The sequence below is a fragment of the Hyposmocoma kahamanoa genome, unplaced genomic scaffold (assembly GCF_003589595.1).
Source record: "Hyposmocoma kahamanoa isolate Upper Pololo Valley unplaced genomic scaffold, ASM358959v1 62, whole genome shotgun sequence".
NCBI classification, from domain to species: Eukaryota; Metazoa; Arthropoda; class Insecta; order Lepidoptera; family Cosmopterigidae; genus Hyposmocoma; species Hyposmocoma kahamanoa.
The window spans coordinates 11306502-11314380 of NW_020653850.1; the positions used below are offsets into that span (position 1 = coordinate 11306502).

The 7879-nt window shown below is 37.3% G+C and overlaps 1 non-coding gene across 1 annotated transcript; it reads left to right on the top strand.

The window, feature by feature from the left end:
* Positions 1 to 6824: 6824 nt before the first annotated feature.
* On the top strand, positions 6825 to 6897 carry Trnaf-gaa. Its single transcript has one exon. It is a non-coding gene; the product is annotated as a tRNA-Phe (tRNA).
* The last annotated feature ends 982 nt before the right edge of the window (positions 6898 to 7879 follow it).

The window sequence follows — 7879 nt, forward strand, 5'->3', positions numbered from 1 at the left end:
CGGTACTACGTTATATTGAAAACCCAATCATAGAATTATTCAGTAAGTATCCATAACAACTACAAGTATAAGTAAAATAGTTCAAACAATTGCAACTAAAAAAACTACCGGTCTAAGGCTGTATTTCCACCGACGAGGCAAGACGAGGCGAGGCGAGACGATTTTTAAAACTGTATGTCAAAATATCAATTCTCTCCTAGCGCAAATGCGCTGGAAATGGTCGGGATTGACGAGGATGGGCGAGACAAGATTTGAAATATCGGTTGATAACATTGAACCGTATTGCTGCCTACATAGACTTTTTGTTAACTCTGCAACGGAAACACGATTCACGATCGTACGATATCGCGCGAGCTTGCGCGTGTTCGCGCGTGCTCGCGATGGCTATTGATGTCAATTGCGAGATTGTGGGATACATTCGCTTGCATTGAAATGTAAACGTTCACACATTTTCGAAATTATGTAAACATTAGACATTTCAAAAAATTTACCTTGTGCTGTTTTCAAAAATATGGAATCACGACACCATTTTAAAGATATTACCTTTATTTCAAAGAAAAATAAACGAACTACAGTCAATGAAAAATATGTATAATATAATTCTAGCATCGCCTCGTCTCGTCTCTCCTCGCCGGTGGAAAAGCACTTTAGATTTATCTAAAATTTTCTATCAATTCAATTGGTTATCAATTTTCACAATATTTTACTGCACAAGCGGCCACAGTTTTAATTAATAAACATTGTCTGCCGAATGTATCGCTGATGTAGGTAAAACGTTCAATATTGATGTACATCAATTTACAAAATGCAGAGACGAAAGTCGTCCGAATACGGACCTTGATATAAGGGAATAAGATAATATGTGAAATTAACAGTCACGTGTGAGAGTATTATTATTCGAGTTGCATTTTTTCACAAACGATGCCGCCAAAGATGAGTTTCAAAGGAACAACAAAAGTATAGAGACGTATTTCCAACGAAGTACTTGTTTATAGAGTAAACTTCTTCCAGATTTTAAGAGAGCTTTAAATAGTGCGTGACATAACATTGTAAGCACACCATACTACAAATATACGATTATTGTGTTCATAAAAAAACTGCACTAAAATGCAACGTACGTGATAGTAACGTAGTATATTCCACTCCTAAGTTGAACGGTGGCCATAGCATGGCAGAATAAGTGTAATAAACTTCCCCGTGACAATATTTAATTCAGTTGATACATCTAAGTTTGCTTATTTGGTAATTAACTATTGTTATATAATTTGAAAAACAAGGACAGTGATATAAAATTGCGTATATAGCTATTTTTGTGGTTTATTTATCGCCGCGAATACGATGAGACAAAAAATGTCTTTTCATCTCGTTTGTCTCGCTCAATTTTTAAGTTGATAAAATTAATGTGCAAATGTTTTAAAATCAGCTGTGACCTTGCAGCTACATTTGGCACGGTGTTAATCTTTTGCAGTCATTGGTCGCTCACGATAACATAAAATGTGACGTCACGGTGTTCGACATGTTCGCTATTGTGATAAAACTTTAAAATGTCGGTTTATCACTCGAATTTGACAGCTAAAAGTAGATATAATTTAGTATCGAGGCGGCATACTGCGGGGTCTGGTTGCAGTAGGAGAAGAACCAAAAAGGCAACACAAAAAAAGGAGGAGGTTCTCAATTCGACTGTATTTCTTTTATGTTACGCGACTACTTCGATATTTGTGACCTGATTTCGATAATTCATTTTTTGTTGAAAAGGGGATACCTCAATACATATAGCGCACTATAAGTTTCCAGAACTGGCCACTTACATAAACAATATTTAAAACGTAATTACAACATTTGAAAATGGAACTCTTTGGTTGTAGAATACAGTTTGTTTCATCTGACTGTCACTTGTTTTTACATTGTGGCGTCATTTTAGTAATTGGTTGTCGATTTAACTCGTGAAAATTTTCGTAGTATGATTTTCTACGACTTTAAGTGTAATCAAACAGCTCAGCGGAGCTTCGCTCGGCTTCAAACTGCTTTTGGCAATGAAGCACCATACAAGACGACTATTTATAGCTGGTTTGCAGAATTCAAACGCGGTCGTGTGAATCTCAGTGACGAATTTGGTGATGGTCGCCCGTCCACTGCTGTGAACAACAAAAACATCGATGCTGTACATACCACTATTATCAAAACAGACAGACATGTGACATACCATGAGATTCGGGCATCTTTAGGCATAGGCATGAGTCAAATACAATCAATACTACACAAGCATTTAGGTGTGAAAAAGCTGTGCACTCGGTGGATCCCATACCATTTGACGAGGTTCAAAAAACGGATCGTGTCACTTGGTGCAATGCCATGCTTACCAGATTCAACAAAGGTGCGTCAAATTTGGTGTAGGACATAGTAACAGGTGACGAAACATGGATGTATACTTACGATCCCAAAACAAAGCAGGAATCGAGCATATGGGTCTTTCGAGATGAGCCGAAACCAAACAAAGTGGCGCGCGTGCAAAGTGCCTTTAAGCGGGTGATTGCTTCTTTTTTAATAAAACTGGACACGTGGCTACTGTTGCTTTGAAGAATCGTTGTACCATGAATAGTGATTGGTACACGACCACTTGTTTGCCGAAAGTTATTGACAAACTTCGTAAAAATGACCGTAAACACCGTATCTTCTTGCACCACGATAATGCCAGTTCTCACACGGCCAGACAAACAAATGAATTTTTGAAGGTGAACGACGTTGACCTTAATGAACCATCCCGCGTACAGTCCTGACCTGGCCCCTTGTGATTTTTATTTATTTCTAAAAATTAAGAACCAGTTACACGGTCAACGATTTTCATCACCTGAAGAGGCTGTCAAAGAGTACGAAAAATATGTTTCAGGGATTGTCACGGAGGAGTGGCATAAATGTTTTCAAAATTGGTTCATTCGTATGAAAAAGTGCATTAACGCTAACGGAGAATATTTTGAGAAACCATAAATTCATTTCTTATTCATTCCGGAAACTTATAGTGCGCCTTACGTAGTAGTCCCATTCAAATTTGAAGAAGTTATTCCACATCTGAAGGTGGCAAATTAAGGGATGAATAAATGTATCCAGTTTATTGAATGTCACCCACTTTCCGTTAATCTCTGTTAATAAAACTTGGCACATTGATGCAATTTGAATGAAAATTTTTACTTTTTAACTGTTATAATGACCTAGAGCTGATCTGATCTGATGGAAATGGCAGGCAGATGAGAGGAACTCCTCAACAGTGTACAGCAGCTAGGTACTTTGTGTTTGGCCTCATTTTGGCGAGGACTTCTATGCGTTTCAATTACCGTTGACGAAATCACGATATCGCTATGACGAAAGCGAAGCCAACTTTCGACATGAGTTTTCTTTTAATAAAAAAAGGTAATAATAATAATAATAACGCACACACTCAACATAGCCCCACACTAGGGAAATCCTTGTATAATTATTTTGAGTCTTACTAATAAAAATAAAAACAAATGACAACACAGTAATATTACTTTTTAATTAATAGTAAATACTCATAAAAATGGTTTACAAAATTACGTTTTATTTCAATTTTGGTCGAATTATTGGCACATACGACTTGTCAAGTAATATTATGTCAGGATGACGGGCGCAATGGCAGTGCGCCCGTCTTAGATCTAAAGTTTTGAGGGACACTGGAACTTCTATGGACAAGCGTGTCGCTTACCACCAGGCGCACGACTTGGTTGTCCTGTCATAAAAAAAGAAAAGTAACCACGATCGATCTATTATTGCTTAACTTCTATGAAATTAATAATTTATGAGCGAAACTCCAATTGTCGACCCAACACCTTCCCCTATCCAGATGACTTCGATCCAAATTGAGTTATCAACTTTCGTAAAATTCATTGTTTTTAACGTTTATGCCTTTTTGTAGTGATGCGTGTTTTATAGTCAATTAATGAAGCTACCTGCGGCCGTTTTATCGTCGACCCGAAGATTCTTCGCCAGTCATTGCGGAAGACTGAAAAAGTTATGAGAAATTGGACTCTGTTAATACTAAATCAAAGACAAGATCACAATCAACATAAATTTGAGTGATTTTCGAGTTAAACAACTTGGACCACATACTATTTGATAGCACTACCTACTATCAATCACTTACGTTTTCATTGACACTATCCACCTAGTCTGTTTACGGTCGCAGCTCCAAAGAAACACACACCACATAATATGGCGAACGGCTATGGGGTGGAATTCCCTGCCTGCAGACTTGTTCCTTAAACGTTATAATTTGGACCTTTTCAAGGCGAGAGTGAATAGGCATTACCTAGGTGTGCATGCTCCATTGTCGACCTCATCGTCGCTTTCCATCAGGTGAGATGGAGGTCAAACGCACGAATAAATAAAAAAACGTATTGTCGGTGTTTCACTACTGCTGCCTTATTTACACGAGCTTCTGGTGCGGGCTCAAACTCCATTTCTTAACTTCTCTAGTTAAATATCAACAAGAGACGTACGTCTAGAATTATCATCTAATATTGTAACTATACATTCCTTCATTCAATACATATTCAATACATTCCAAATGGAACCAAACGCATAGATGTGACTTCATAGATCACGTTTAATAACCACGTACCGCTCCACAAAAACGAAAAATGTGAAAAAGATTCCGCTTCGCTCCAAAAATGCGTCTAATCGAAATGATTACAAGGCGCCTTAGGAACACAGGGTGTTCACCAGTTACTCTAATAATGGGCCGATTAGCTGTTATCCGATGAGATATATGGTTAACTTAATAAGGAGCCACGAAAAAATGAGAAAAACTGACGTTTTTCGTTTTCCGATCTTCTCAGTTGAGATTCTAGTTGATGTGCTCGAGTTCGAGATATGAACGAATGTTTATAAAAGGTTGGATTATGAGATCATGGGGGTACGTGTAGCTGCGAACATGTAACATGTAACAGAGAACGTAAGCCCGTTATTTTAATGATTATGTCCTTTAGGTCTACAGGAAGAAATTGCTTTTAGATATAAGCAGAACCTATTTTTTTGAGTTTTCCTTGTGTTAAATGTGATTTGTGTTTTTCTTGTAAAATAATCGATTAAATAAATAAATAACATGGTCAGCTTTGGCCGAGATCCATGTCCGAAAACAGGTTAATTTAAAACAGGAGTAGTGTGACGTAACACTATTGACGAGGTTACTTTAAGAGATTATAATTGAATGGGTCGATAATATATGACATATTATCATAGCTGCCTCATTAGTTTCTCACCTATAGTCGGTAAAAACAAATGTAGGAAACAGCGAGAAGTAGGTAAAAAATGTAATCATTTTAACAAATGTTGGAAAACATTAAAGTCTTACATCAATGCCTCGTCTTATTTATTTATAACAGAGAAATAAAAACAAACTGTAAATACCTTCTCTTTTTGAAACTAACCTATTGCAAAATAAAAGGGTTTAAGTTTAAAATCATTAGTGGGAGTCCCAGAACCTTAAAAAAGGTAGCAATATTGGGTGGCGAGTCTTTATGGATCGACTTGTGTGTTCCTACAAGATTTGCTGGTTTTTTTTATGTCCATACCTCGTCGAACTCTAATTAGACTTTGGAAAAAATCAAACGTTTTACAGAATCAAGTGTGGCTTAGAAAGATTATAAGGATTTCAACATACATACATAATAATCGTGGTAATGATAATGTCGATTTTTTATTATACAAAGTTAAAATTCAACTTTGAATTGTAACGTTTAGGGCCGGTTCAGATGACAAACTTTAGACGTACGCATAGTGAACGTTAGAATAACATGCGTCAGTATGATAACGCCTATATCTAGTTAGGAACAACGATATCAATGTATTAGCGTACCAGATGCGGAGATCCATACACACGCTGTGTTTCACTGAATAACGTGCGGTGAAGACACAACACGTCAATATCATAGATTAATAAGCAATGGAACGTTCTGACTACTCAATAACAGAGTAGGGATAATATGAATAAAATAGTTAATAAGGTTACCATATATAAATTTCAGCCTAGGCTGCATGGTCTAAAGACTTTTGCCTTTCCGCAAGGAAAAGTACATAACATAACATCAATCATTTCAGCAACTTGACTGTATTTTCTTTCTTTTGCTTAATTTGTTTTTCTTTTTAGTAATATAATAATTATAAATAGTAAGCGGATGGCCCCTGGGTCAAAGCAAAATGTAATTCATTGTACAATAGCGACTTTGCCAGAGGCTTTACGTTCCTCAACTCAAATATCATTGGTAAACACTCAATATTATCCGCCTGCCTTGCTCATTTCCAACAGGTATAGACTGCCACGTCTGGCAACGGGACTACGGTTCTGATACTCTTATCAAAATTCAACGCTAAAACAAAACACTATCACCATTGATAGTGTTTTGTTTTGAACGTGTAATTGCTTTGAATGATCTTGTCTATAAATTGAAGTTGTTGGTTAGGAATAAAATTTATACTAATGTATATATAGTTGCAACGCTTGTCTTCTGGGGGTCGTCTACTCTCGATCTCCGTCCGACATCCGTCCGAAACAATTACTGCCAAATAAGCAATACTTGACCAAATTAAAACACGCGTGATGGGAATGAAACTTCATACTGGATACTTGTCTTTTAATTTTGTCGAATATTACTTATTTGACAGTAATTGTTTCGGACGGATGTCGGACGGAGATCAAGAGTAGCCCCCCTGAACCATCCTATCCTTATAAAACAACCAGGCATTTTTTTACGTAGAAAATTATAATATAACGCAAAAGAGCACGCGATTGATTATTACGCCGTGAGTCTTAAGCCGAAATAGCTCAGTTGGGAGAGCGTTAGACTGAAGATCTAAAGGTCCCCGGTTCAATCCCGGGTTTCGGCAGTGAGATTTTTGAGTTTTGTTTACCGATTATCTTTGATTATTCTTTTTTTGTATCCAAAACCAACCAATTTTTATCAAAAAAAAATTATTATTACAACTATACTCTATGTAACTCCCTAACACCTGATTTAACAATGAATGAATGAGCTCTGGTGTATACTTATTATGATAATATTTATGTTTACAATTACTATGATAACTCAATTTTCTTTTTTTATACGTTTTAGTTGTCGTACACAAAATTCCTGTATAATACTCGTAGAAGGAAAACAAGAATCGACAATTTAAATGAAAATTACAATGTTATGAAGTTACATCAGAATTTTATTATACTTACAACACACGAGTAAGTACTTATGTACCTACTTAGGAGTTACCCCACTTATCGACACGGAATCGCATTAAGTAGGTCAGAAAAAGTTTTATGTCCATGGAATAAGAGCGAAAAAGACAATATGAGCTTCGCATCGAGCGGTCTGAACGGAAGCGAAACGTGCAACGTCTTTTTCGCTCTTATCGCATAATCATTAGTAAGGTAACTCTCTAAGGGAGATGCCACATGGGCGGTGCGTCGTCGCAACTGCGTTGTACTACATATAAACCAGTGACACGCGATGCGTTGAAACAGCGCGCGACTCGTGTGGCACCGAGTCCGTTTATCAACGCAGTTGCGACGACGCAACGCTCGTGTGACGTCACCCTTACATGCAGTATTTTATTTATAACCACGAACGCAAATAGAAGTTATATGGTTATAAGTTTGAAGCATTTGGCTATGTATCTGTCTGTTTGACGGCCGCTGTGGTCGAGTAGCTTGCACACCGGTTTTCATGGTGTTGCTACCTCTGAAGTCCCGGGTTCGCTCCCCGACCGGGTCAGTGTAGAAAACTAACTTTTCTGTGTTGTCTCGGGTCTGGGTGTTTGTGGTACCGTCGTTGTTTCCGATTTCCATAACACAAGTGCTTCAGCTACTTACTTTGGG